Source organism: Trichosurus vulpecula, chromosome 3 (assembly GCF_011100635.1).
Source record: "Trichosurus vulpecula isolate mTriVul1 chromosome 3, mTriVul1.pri, whole genome shotgun sequence".
NCBI lineage: Eukaryota > Metazoa > Chordata > Mammalia > Diprotodontia > Phalangeridae > Trichosurus > Trichosurus vulpecula.
Genome location: NC_050575.1, coordinates 278,753,158 through 278,766,263, shown reverse-complemented (window position 1 = coordinate 278,766,263; position 13,106 = coordinate 278,753,158). Strand labels below are relative to the sequence as shown.

General features: G+C 39.1%; 1 protein-coding gene across 1 annotated transcript in view; it reads right to left on the bottom strand.

Moving 5' to 3' along the window:
• Nucleotides 1-13,106, bottom strand: part of CFAP61 (cilia and flagella associated protein 61) — a 362,517-nt gene that overhangs the window by 93,797 nt on the left and 255,614 nt on the right. The window lies entirely within an intron of this gene.

The window sequence follows — 13,106 nt, the reverse complement described above, 5'->3', positions numbered from 1 at the left end:
GTGGCTATTTTTACCTGTTGGGAGATTTTAAGTGCTATCAGCACCCTCAGGCAAAGTAGCAAAACCCTGGTCTCCTAAATGTAATTATGGTTCTACTTATAATATTTGATGCATTGAGGTTATTTTGATGCTTTACATTTGAAAAAGTGCTTCAGCATCCTGCCTCATAATGCCACTCCTTATGCACTTTCTATGTGCCAGCTACTATGCTAAGTACTGAGAATACAAATATATGAGGGAGTTCCTGTGCTCGAGGAGTTTACATTCTTGTGGGGGGAAGACAACACATAAAAGGGAGTGGGGAAGAGGGTAGGGTGGTAGAGGGAAGAGAGTACCTTCTCATGGACAAAGTGGAAAAGTCTGGAGAGTCGGGAACAGGGCAGAGAATAAAGTGAGCCATGGTTGGTCCAGGTACTTCCCCAAATGGAGGTTCCATTTATATTACTACTATAAATCATACTATATTAACAATATTAGTAAACATTTGTGTGCTACTTCAAGATTTGCAAAGTATTATAAATAAATTATTGTTTCTTTTCATTCAAAGTATTTAGAAGTTATGATAGAAGAAAATAAATCCCATTACTTTACAGTTATAACTTAGAGTAGGGATTCAGTGGACTTAGCCTGACCACCATCCTGGTCCTTCTTGTTTGGATGACAAATGCAGGCCTGAACTAAGATTGTCTTTGTTTAGTATGGAAAAAGTTGAAGCTTTCCCCCACTCCCATATTTCTGAACAACCCAAAGTAAAAACATTCTTCCCCAAAAAAGATAGTATTTAGGTTAATTAAAATGTAGATGGATCAAGGAGTTTGTTCAGTCAATTCCTCTTTTAGACAAAAAAAAATTCCCCTTTCTCTAAAGATGATAAATAATGTAAGAAGGTTCACAGTGTTGTAAGGTTATCATTGTTTAAATGAACTAGGGACTAAGGGTAATAATTGTAACCTCATTGGATGACTAAGGCATGAATCTTAAAAATCCTAAGAAAAGAGTAAGTAAGTTTACATATATTGGTCGGACATAATATGTAAGGAGTATAGTTAAGAAGATCTCTCAGGAGAGAGTAAAGTAAAATAAATCATCTTACCATTAGATAGATAGATAGGTAGATAGATAGACAGACAGACAGACAGACACAAACCATATTTACATAGAATACAATGAGAATGTAAGTCAGCAGGAACCGGTTTTACTTTTCTTTGTATCTCTACTGCTTAGTACAGTAAGTGCCTGGTACATCAATTCTTGTTGACTGACTGGCTGATGGACATTCTAAAAGATCAATTAATTTTTTAGTTCCATAAAATTGAAACTACCACATCATAATCCTCTATGAGTGGTTTATTGAGTTTGTTCCTTTCTTTATTCTTCTCTACTACCCAGTTGGCTATGTCATTTATCATCTACAATTTCATTCAGAGACATGGGAAAGGAGATAAAATTTAAATCTTTAAGCTCCATAAGACCATGTCTTATCTGCACTTTGTATCTTGTATGTCATTATGCTCTGTAACTAATAGGTACCTTAGAAATATTTGTTGAATGCATTTTATTGACAAAATTTTTAGCTGCAATTTTTGCTCATAGCTAACAGAATTGGCTATGAAAATGAGAGACAAATTTCCACTATGAGATACGTGTATAATAATTCAGGATAGGGGCGGAGCCAAGATGGCGGCTGGTAAGCACGGACTAGAGTGAGCTCCGTACCCGAGTCCCTCCAAAAACCTATAAAAAATGGCTCTGAACCAATTCTAGAACGGCAGAACCCACAGAACAGCAGAGGGAAGCAGGGCTCCAGCCCAGGACAGCCTGGATGGTCTCTGGGTGAGGTCTATTCCACACGGAGCTGGGAGCTGGGAACGGAGTGGAGCAGAGCCCAGCCTGAGCGGCGTGGACGATCCAGACCAGAAGCCGGGCGGAGGGGGCCCTAGCGCCCTGAATATGTGAGCTGCGGCAGTTACCAGACCCCCCTCGACCCACAAACACCAAAGACTGCAGAGAAGGTTAGTGGGAAAAGCTGCAGGAGTGGAAGGAGTTCGCGGTTCGGCTTCCAGCCCCGGGGGCAGCGGAGGTGGGGCAGCTACGGCTGCTGCTGCTTCCGGCTCCAGGCCCACCTGGTGGGAGGAATTAAGTGGCGGATCAGAGCAGGAGTGCACAGCCTGCCGAAGATCTAAGCCCAGTCTGGACTGGGGGTCCTTGGGGAAGGAGGAGTGCGGCTCTGACAGAGCTGGCACCTCCCCCCCAAACGTAGAACATAGAACTCGTTAGTCTACAAGCAGTCATACCCCACTGAAAAACTCAAGGGTCAAGTTAGTTGGTTGGGAATATGGCCAGGCAGCGAAAAAGCACCCAGATTCAGTCTCAGACTTTGGATTCTTTCTTTGGTGACAAAGAAGACCAAAACATACAGCCAAAAGAAGACAACAAAGTCATAGAGCCTACAACCAAAGCCTCCAAGAAAAACATGAACTGGCCCCAGGCCATAGAAGAACTCAAAAAGGATTTGGAAAAGCAAGTTAGAGAAGTAGAGGAAAAATTGGGAAGAGAAATGAGAAGGATGCGAGAAAACCATGAAAAACAAGTCAATGACTTGCTAAAGGAGACCCAAAAAAATACTGAAAAATACACTGAAGAAAACAACACCTTAAAAAACAGGCTAACTCAAATGGCAAAAGAGCTCCAAAAAGCCAATGAGGAGAAGAATGCCTTGAAGGCAGAATTAGCCAAATGGAAAAGGAGGTCCAAAAGACCACTGAAGAAAATACTACTTTAAAAATTAGATTGGAGCAAGTGGAGGCTAGTGACTTGATGAGAAATCAGGATATTATAAAACAGAACCAAAGGAATGAAAAAATGGAAGACAACGTGAAATATCTCCTTGGAAAAACCACTGACCTGGAAAATAGATCCAGGAGAGATAATTTAAAAATTATTGGACTACCTGAAAGCCATGACCAAAAAAAGAGCCTAGATACCATCTTTCAGGAAATTATCAAGGAGAACTGCCCTGATATTCTACAGCCACAGGGCAAAATAGAAATTGAAAGAATCCATCGATCGCCTCCTCAAGTAGATCCCAAAAAGAAATCTCCTAGGAATATTGTTGCCAAATTCCAGAGCTCCCAGATCAAGGAGAAAATACTGCAAGCAGCCAGAAAGAAACAATTTGAGTATTGTGGAAACCCAATCAGAATAACCCAAGATCTGGCAGCTTCTACATTAAGAGATCGAAGGGCTTGGAATGCGATATTCCGGAGGTCAATGGAGCTAGGATTAAAACCTAGAATCACCTACCCAGCAAAACTGAGTATCATGCTCCAAGGCAAAATATGGAGTTTCAATAAAATAGAGGACTTTCAAGCTTTCTCAGTGAAAAGACCAGAACTGAATAGAAAATTTGACTTTCAAACACAAGAATCAAGAGAAGCATGAAAAGGTAATCAAGAAACAGAAATTGCAAGGGACTTACTAAAGTTGAACTGTTTTGTTTACATTCCTACATGGAAAGATGATGAGTATGATTCATGAGACCTCAGTATTAGGGTAGTTGAAGGGAATATCCATATATATATATATATATATAGATAGATATAGATATATATATAGATATAGATGTAGATATATATAGATATATATGTATATGTATGTTAATGTATATATATGTGAATGTGTATGTATGTATATATCTATGTGTATATGTATGTATGTGTATATATATATGTGTGTGTTTATGTATGTATATATATATATGTAAAAGAGAGAGAGCAGACACAGGGTGAGTTGAAGATGAAGGGAAGATATCTAAAAGAAATAAAAAGAAATTAAGGGATGAGAGAGTAACATACTGAGAGAGGGAGATAGGGAGAGATAGAATGGGGTGGATTATCTCGCATAAAGGTGGCAAGAGGAAGCAGTTCTGTGGGAGGAGGGGAGAGGGCAGGTGAGGGGGGAATGAGTGAACCTTGCTCTCATCAGATTTGGCCTGAGGGGGAATACCATACATACTCAGTTGGGTATCTTACCCCACAGGAAAGAAGAGGGAGGAAGATAAAAAAAAATAAAAGGTGGGGGGATGATGGAGGGGAGGGCAGATGGGGGTGCAGGTAATCAAAACAAACACTTTGGAAAGGGGACAGGGTCAAGGGAGAAAATTCAATAAAGCGGGATGGGTTGGGAAGGAGCAAAATGTAGTTAGTCTTTCACAACATGAGTATTGTGGAAGGGTTATACATGTTATACATGTGTGGCCTAGGTTGAATTGCTCAACTTCTTAGAGAGGGTGGGTGGGAAGGGAAGAGGGAAGAGAATTTGGAACTCAAAGTTTGAAAATCAGATGTTCAAAAACAAAAAAAGTTTTTGTATGCAACTAAAAAATAAGATACACAGGCAATGGGGTGTAGAAATTTATCTTGCCCTACAAGAAAGGAAGGGAAAAGGGGATGAGAGGGGAGGGGGGTGATAGAGGGGAGGGCTGACTGGGGAACAGGGCAACCAGAATATAAGCCATCTTGGAGTGGGGGGGGAGGGTAGAAATGGGGAGAAAATTTGTAATTCAAAATGTTGTGAAAATCAGTGCTGAAAACCAAATATGTTAAATAAATAAATTGCATTAAAAAAAAAATAATTCAGGATATCCTAAAGTCTATGTGCAATTTTAAGCTTTAACAGTTTAAAACTTCACTGACTCCCCAAAGTCTAAACATCATAGATATAGTGTAAATTTCCAAAACTTACAAGGTGATTTTAATATGCTAGTATGTAGGTCTCATAAGACCAGGAAAAGTTTATATATTTTGTAGAACACTAAGGCAACATCTATATTTGTCATTGGATTCATATCATGATTAAAAACAAAGCTTGGGCTAATGTCCATGAACAAAGAACACATAGTAAGTTAATAATAACTTCTAACATAAGTTATAATGTATATTTCTTTGAATTGTTTTCACAAATAATTACTAATAATATTAGTAAAGAGAATATGTTCAAATTTCATAAAAAGGCATAAATTTCATTACCTAGTTTATTTGCTATCAGGGACCAAGTTGAACATTTTCAGATAATGATTCCTGCAATCAAGGCAGAGACATATAAGCAAACAAATGGGTACGCCTTCTAACATAACTACAAATATGACCTCAATTTCAGACTCATTTTTAACTTCTCTGTTTCAAACAATAGCTTCTATGTACTGTATGGCAGGGGCATGCTAGCACCATTCTGACCTTATTTTGGTCTGTCTACAGATCAAATAGAGCAACTTAAGACTTTCAGGTTTTTGCCAGACATGCCATTGTGTAGATCAGGGCTGTCCAAAATACGGCCTGCAGGCTGCATGCAGCCCTCAGTGTGATTTTATGCAGCCCGCCTGTGGGTTTTAATTTTCACAAGCGAAAAAATAACATAATAATTTGCATGGAATGTGTATTAGATATTTTAATTCCATCATTAATGAATAATCTCATTGATGCTAATTTTCTTTGGTGTTTTCAAGCAGTATTATGGACAGAACATATCACATGGAATTTTCAATCGATCTGTGGGATACATTCCGTCTGTACGATGCAAACTAGTCAGTATGCACCTGCCTTTATACTGTTGTGTTGTCGCTTTGTTTTTTTGTGTTTGCTTTTGCGCTTCGCGCCTTTGCCTGTCACATTGATGATGCACGTCCCCCCACCTTCTATTAGTGTACTGTATTTTTTATTCTGGGTGCAGCCCTCAAATAATTATTTTATTTTAATGCGGCCCTAAGACAACCTAAGGTTGGACAGCCCTGGTAGATGACAGGTTTGGAGCTAAAGTTATGGTCTCGGTGATTCTGCAATAGTTTTGCTGCTTCTAAGAATATAGGCATTGCCTAATGGAAGGAATAAAGTCAATTTAGAACTTTTCATGATGTATTTAGTAGAACTCAGTATTATTAACTGAGTGACTCTCTCTCTCTCTCTCTCTCTTTCTCTCTGTCTCTCTCCACATACATGTGTCTACACATACGCGCGTGCGCGCGCACACACACACACACACACACACTGGGTGACTCAATATCTTCCAATATATCTCATGATTTCAGATCTTTACTTATGTTGTTCCCCATGCCTCTAAGCCCCGCTCCCTCACAAGGGCCATCTTTGGCTGCAGACATCCTACTCATTCCTCTAGCTTACTTATCATCTTCTCTGTGAAGGAGAACATCTACAGAAGAAGGTATTTCAGGAGGAATAAGGTGCTCTTAAAGTATAAAAAAGAAAAATTCTGATGAGGAAGAAAAAGAGAGGGCTGTGTTGTTTAGAGATGAATTCCACTAAATACTTAACTCATCAAAATTCTAAATTTTTAAAAAGATGAGTATGAAAAATGAAAGTAAGATTGGATAATGGAGGAAGGCAATATCAAAGCATGACGCAGAAGAACAATCATGAGTTCTGAAGTTCAGAACAATATGAGACAAAGATAAGGACAACAAAAGGGTTTTTAAAAACTATCTTGAGGGATAGAAAGAGCCCCAAAGGAGGGATATAGCCACTGCATGGGGATGGATAGGACAATGATAATGGACAACTGAGAGAAGACAGAGCTGCTAAGCTTGTATTTTCTCTTCCAAGGAACTAGGAATTTTGGGACTAAAAATGACAGAACAAAAATGGAAAAAGGAGAATTGAAACCCAGAATAACAACAGATAATATGTGAATATTTAGCTGCCTTTGATAAATTCAATTCAGCAGATGCAGATGAAATACATACATTGTAAGGTACTGAGAATACGAGCAGGTATGATATAATTTCTCACATAGTAATATATTACAGTATCACAAAATCTTCTTTATATCATCTTAAATAAAGTCCTTTGTGGAAGATCTCTGCTGATAGCGAATCCATTACATGCTTCTTTTGCATGGCTCTAGATCCCATAGTTACCCTTACACTGAGCTCAAATCTGCTTCTCTATAATGTTCACCTACCACTCTTAGTCTTTCCTTCTGCAGTTAAGAAAAACAGTCTTCTCTTTTCCAGGCTAAATATCCCAAATTCATTAAACCAATTCTTATATGGCATATGTGGTAGAAGCAATATCCAAACCCCTGACCTGATGCATGTTAGGCTAATTTTTCCTTACAAAGTACTGAAACCATCCTTCAGACTTGATTGGCTCAGACGACTAACGGTACAGACTGCTGACACCATTTCTTGGTTGCCTGAATATTAAAAGAGTCACAAGGTACTCCAGAGGAGCTTAGACGGTTGATGGAAAACAATCGACAACTCAGATGTAGGAGTTCTTCTCAGCTAAATCAACCCTACTTCAATGTATATCCTTATTGGGGCAAGTAGATGATGCAGTGGATAGAGAGTCAGGCCTAGAGTCAGGAAGACTCATCTTCCTTAGTTCAAATCTGGCCTCACACACTTACTAGCTGTGTGACCCTGACTAAGTCACTTAACCCTGTTTGCCTCAGTTTCCTCATCTGTAAAATCAGTTAGAGAAGGAAATGGCAAACTACTCTAGTATCTTTGCCAAGAAAACCCCAAGTGGAGGACAACTGAAATAACTGAAACAGCAATATCCTCGTTGAATATACTTCTGCTATAGCTGAGTAAATCTTTTGTTAACTGTTGAATGATTTGTCAGTGTTGCATTTTGTTCCAAAATCAAACATAAACTACCAGAGGACTGGCCTGAGCCAGGCCCAGCCTATAACAGCATAGTCTTCTTTCTCATCTTCATTTTGGTTGTCTTTCTATGGATATTCTCCAGTCTGACATGTCCTTTCTGAAATGTGGCAGCAAGAAAATACAATACCGTAGAGCAGAATATGAGCAGCTAGGTGGAACAGTGGATAGATTGTTGGGCTTGGAGCCAGAAGGACTCATTTTCACCAGTTCAGATCTGGCCTCCGATACTTACTAGCTGTGTGACCCTGGGCAAGTCACTCACCCCTGTTTGCCTTAGGGCTGGAGAAGGAAATGGCAAATCACTTCAGTATCACTGCCAAGAAAACTCCAAATGGATTCACAGTCAGACACAGCTGGCAAATGACTTCACGACAACAGAGCAGAATATAGCAGAACTATCACATTCCTCCTTCTGGACAGTCTTGCTCTACTAATTCACTAATTCTACTAATTCAGCCCAGGATCATATTAGATTTTTTTTGTTGCCATGTTAACATTTTTGACTTACAGTTGATTAAAACTCAGAGTTCTTATCATAAACTATTATCTAGCCATGTCTATACTCATACAGTTGATACTATCATGAATCTTATCATAGGGATCACAGATTTAGAGCTAAAAGGGAACCAAGAGGTCATCAAGTCCGACCCTTTCATTTTACATATAAAGAAACCGAAACCAGAAGAGACTGTCATTTGCCTAGGATCATGGACCTAGCAAGCGACTGAGGTGGGATCTGAATGCAGGTCTTCCTGACTACTTGTCCAGTGATAGAGATGGCATACAAAGGGAAATCTTAAAGATTTTCTATGGATAGTGTGCCTAAACGGTGGGCCCGGTATGCCAACACACTTTGGGTCAACATTAACCTTTCTCCTTAACCTTCCCCTCAGAGGAATGGGCCAATGGTAATGCAACCCTCAATATTTTTTGGCAAACCAGGCCCAAAGTGTATGTAAGTCTACAATAGTATCTCTCTGAAGGATACTGCATTGACCTCTTCAAAGCTCAGTTTATTTGAATGTAGAGAAACAAGTTCCTGACTTTAGTACTACCAAAATTGGACTGGTTTTTTGGACTATAATAATAAGATGATATACAAATAGTAATTTCTTATAAATAGTCCTTTGGTCACTGATAACTTGAATACCCCAGGGGAATTTTTCAATAAATAACAACAGAATCCAGCCACAGCAGTCTCCAAAGAAGATCAATCTATGTTGCTTCTTATTGGGAATAAATTATCTACTAGTAAGATTACAAATCTAAAATTGGAAATGCAATCTGTAGGAAGTTTGTACTTAAAGAGAAACTGCTGAACGAAACTGAAATTTTAATTTGGCTAGAAAGAGATGCATTCAGTGCTTTTCTCACTTCTCAACCACAGTGGTCTTTGAAAAAGCTACAAAGGTGCTTCTAAAAGGGCTAAGTAATAAAAGGGGCTTCACTTTTGGCCGCCCAGCTGGGAAGAAAGAGACCGAGATTGATTATTCGAGTCAATACCTTTGAGAGCAAAGTCAATTCCACACTTCAGATTAAAAAAGCATTTAAGAGTTGGCCTTTTTAATGGCTTAAATAAATGGGATAGAAATCTTTGCCTTTAGATACATTTTGGACAGGGGAGACAAAATGAATGTGCTGGAGACTTTGATTCGGTCCACTAAAATAGTACAAGTTGCACAGAAATACGCCCAATCAAATCAGACACCTGATCCCAGGGGCTCCTCGACTTGTTTGTCAGAAAACAATGCCAGTTTCATGGTTTTGGTTTACTGGAGGGATTAGTTAAAAAATTATTAAAGGAGAAAGTAGAGCCCACCGTTCACAGATGAGATAATTTTAGGACATTCGTTTATAAAAATGGGAAGGGGAGAGTGCCAGAATTATTTTAGGTCTAACTCCCTTTTGAATTCATACAATGAAATATGGAGCTTTGTGTAAAAATTTTAGAATCAGAGATGTGTCCTATGAAATAGAACACTCATTTATGATTACTATCATTAGATGCTAAAAAGGCATTTTATTGCACTGAACTGAATGTTTTAATTTCATCTACTCCACATTATGCTTTGACACTAAGTTTCATTATCTTTCTCAGTGCTGTAAGGATGAGATTTTGATGAATAGTTTCATTAAAAAAGGCTTTGACAAGGAAAGGGTTTTCTAATGTTACTTTTGTCATTGAGTTGGTCCTTAATGGTGTGAAAAATACATTCAGAATTATGTATAAAGAAATTGGTGAAAGATAATTTAAAGTTGTCTTTGTATTATAAAGTCAGAGAAACAAAATTATTTTCTCTATTTGGAAGTTCATCATGGTGGTGCAGTGGATAGAGTGCTGGGCCTAGAATCAGGAAGAATTCAATTCAAATCTGGCCTCAGACACTTAATAGCTATATGACCCAGGGCAAGTCACTTAACTTCAGTTTTCCTCAGTTTCCCTAACTGTAAAATGGGGATAATAATAGCACCTACCTTGCAAGGTTGTTTGTTAGGATCAAATGAAATAATATTTGTAACAGGTGCTGGAACAAAGTAAATTTTATATAAATGCGTATTCCCTTTCCTTCCCTTCTATTCTCCATGGCTCCATTGTACAAAAGATCACATCATTTTTTTCTTATTTCAGAACAATTATTTCATGACTTGCAGATGTAGGAGCAGTATAGCACAAGGGGAAGAACTAAGGTTCCAGTGAGAGTTTGAACCTGGGTTCAAATCTCAGCTCTCATGCTTACTACTTGTATTAGGAAGATTATATAGATGGCCTCTGTGGTTCCTTCCTTCTGTAAATTTATGACCCTATGACCTTATATCTGTCCTTTTAAAGTTCAATAAATATTTATAAGTCCATTCTATGCTATGTATTGTGCTATCTATGCTAATGTTGTAAACACAAAAAATGATACAGGTTCCTGCTCTAGGTAGCAGGGATGACATATGTATACAAATCATTAAAATATAAGTTAGAATATGCTTTAAGTGGGGGAGTGGCACAAGAAATAAAAGGATGAACTTATGGCTTAGGTTTCATTATAGAAGAAACAGTATTGAATTGGAAGTCAGAGGACCTGGATTCAAATCCTGATTCAGCCACTGAATCTGTATGACTTTGGGCAAATAACTTGTATGGGCTGTAGTTCCACCATGTGTAATATGATCCTCTAAAGACACTTTAATTCTATGATTAGGAGGTAGCATCTGAACTTCGCCTTAAAGGAAGGAAGAAATCTATTCCAGGTGCGGAGGGTAGGAGGGGGCAAGACAATACTGTGGAATTTTGAGTAATCCAATTTAGTTGGGATAAGAATGCATGAAGGAGAGAACTGTGACAAAGGCAGAAAAGACAGGATAGAATTAGATGCTGGCAGGTCCATCAGTCAACAAGCATTTAAATGCTTACTAAGTGCCAAGCACTGTGCTAATCAATGGAGATCCAGAGAAAGAAAAATACACTACAAATCTCTGCCCTCAAGAAGCTCATACTCTAATGGGGTAGACAGACACAAAAATAATGAGATCTATACAAGCTATATTGCTGTTCATTCTTCATTTTCAAAGAGGGCCAATGACATCATGGAGTGATGCCTCGACTTGTGTGTGAACTGGATGTAAGTGAAGTGGAGTTGCACAAAGTTGTTAGCCTCACTCTCCTCACTCTCTCTTCAAAGTCATTGAAGTCCACTGGCAGGACAGAAGTCAAGATGACTAGCGATGGCCTGGGATGCAGTGGATGACATTGGTGCCTAATCTCTGACGACTTCACCTTCCTGGCCATTTGTAACAGCAAACACCCTGGCACGTTGAGGATGGCCTGCTAGCACAGGTTCTTTGATCTACTTTTGAAGGAAAGATAGCTTTTCGAAGGGGTCAACAATCTTACTTTAATTACATTCACTAGTTCAAGGGAAAGGTCAGCACCCTGAACATGGAGAAAATACAAGCAGAGAAATTAGTACAAAGACCAACAGACAGAGCTCCAGCTGTCTGATCAAAATAATACAACCACCTACATATACCACTGGATCGGGGGAGTACAGATACATCTGGTAGCCAGGGGCTCTGAACAAATGGCCACTCAGAGTCCTGTCTAGGGACTCAAAAGATCCTTCTCATAAGCGAACCCCTCAAAGCAAAATCTCATCTCAGAGTATATATTCACTTTTGGCTAACAGACTCAGAGCCAGAAGACATCAAAACCCTCATGACTCAGTGCCTAATTAGCTTAGTACTTAGTAATAGGTGTGATAGCCTTCCTGTAAGCAAGCCTCCCCTAAGTAAGCTTTCACTTTAAGCGAGTTCCTCCTTAGGCAAGTTCCTTCCCCAATGGGTTCTGTGTGACTCAGGATGTATCACAGCTATGACTGAACACATGTGGTCACATAGGCCTATTAATGGACAGGGAAGATCTTCCTATTCCATTAACATTACACCATTAGAACAAATTATTCATATTCACCCATTCTTCTGGGGGAAGTCTTTACATGCTTGGGGTGGATACCCCCCAAGACAATCTCAAAGGAAGGCCCCTTGCAGAAAATGACATTTGAGCTAAGTATGGAAGGAAGCCAGGGTAGCCTGGAGGCAGAGGTGAGGAGGGAGAACCTTACAGGCATGGGAGACAGCCAGCAAAAATGCATAGAGTCTGGAGACTAAGTGCTGTATTAAAGGGCAGGACAGTGGGGCTGGATTATAGAGTTCTTGGAGAAGAGTAAAGTATTAAGAAGACTGGGAAGACACAAAGAGATCAGGTTGTAAATAGCTTTACTGTGAAACAGAGGACTTTCTACTTGATTCTGGAGAGATGAGAAGGTTTAGACTCCCCTGTGGAGAACTGGTAATGAATCCATCAGGGAAGAGTAGAATGATTACTGTGCTGCAGTGAGGACCTAGTTGAAATTGGATAACAAATTTATAATGGATTCACTGAGCATAATTTCAAGACATTTTCCCATTTTGCTCAGCAGGATGTGAATAGAAGCTAAGGAAGTAGATGGTAGGTCTAATCAAGAGTTGGAGTTTGGAAAGTACAAGGGTAATGGGGAGGAAAGGAAGTAATCTGAGTGTAGAAGATAATGTAAAGTCAAACTAGTTTATCAAGGGATCAAGATAGGTAAGGAAAGAGAGTGAAGCCAATGTAGGGATGATGGTCTGTTAAAGAACTAGAGTCATGACAAAATTAAGGGGTGAGAAAGAAATGTACTGGGAAAGGGAGAAAGGGAGAAGTAGAACGGGGTAAATTATCTCACTTTAAAAGAGGCAAGAAAAAGCTGTTACAATGGAGGGTAAGAGGGGGAAGGTGAGAGGAAATGAGTAAACCTTACTCTCATCAGGTTTAGCTTAAGGAGAGAATAACATACACACTAAATTGGGTATAGAAATCTATCTTACCCTACAGGAAAGTAAGAAGGAAGGGAATAAG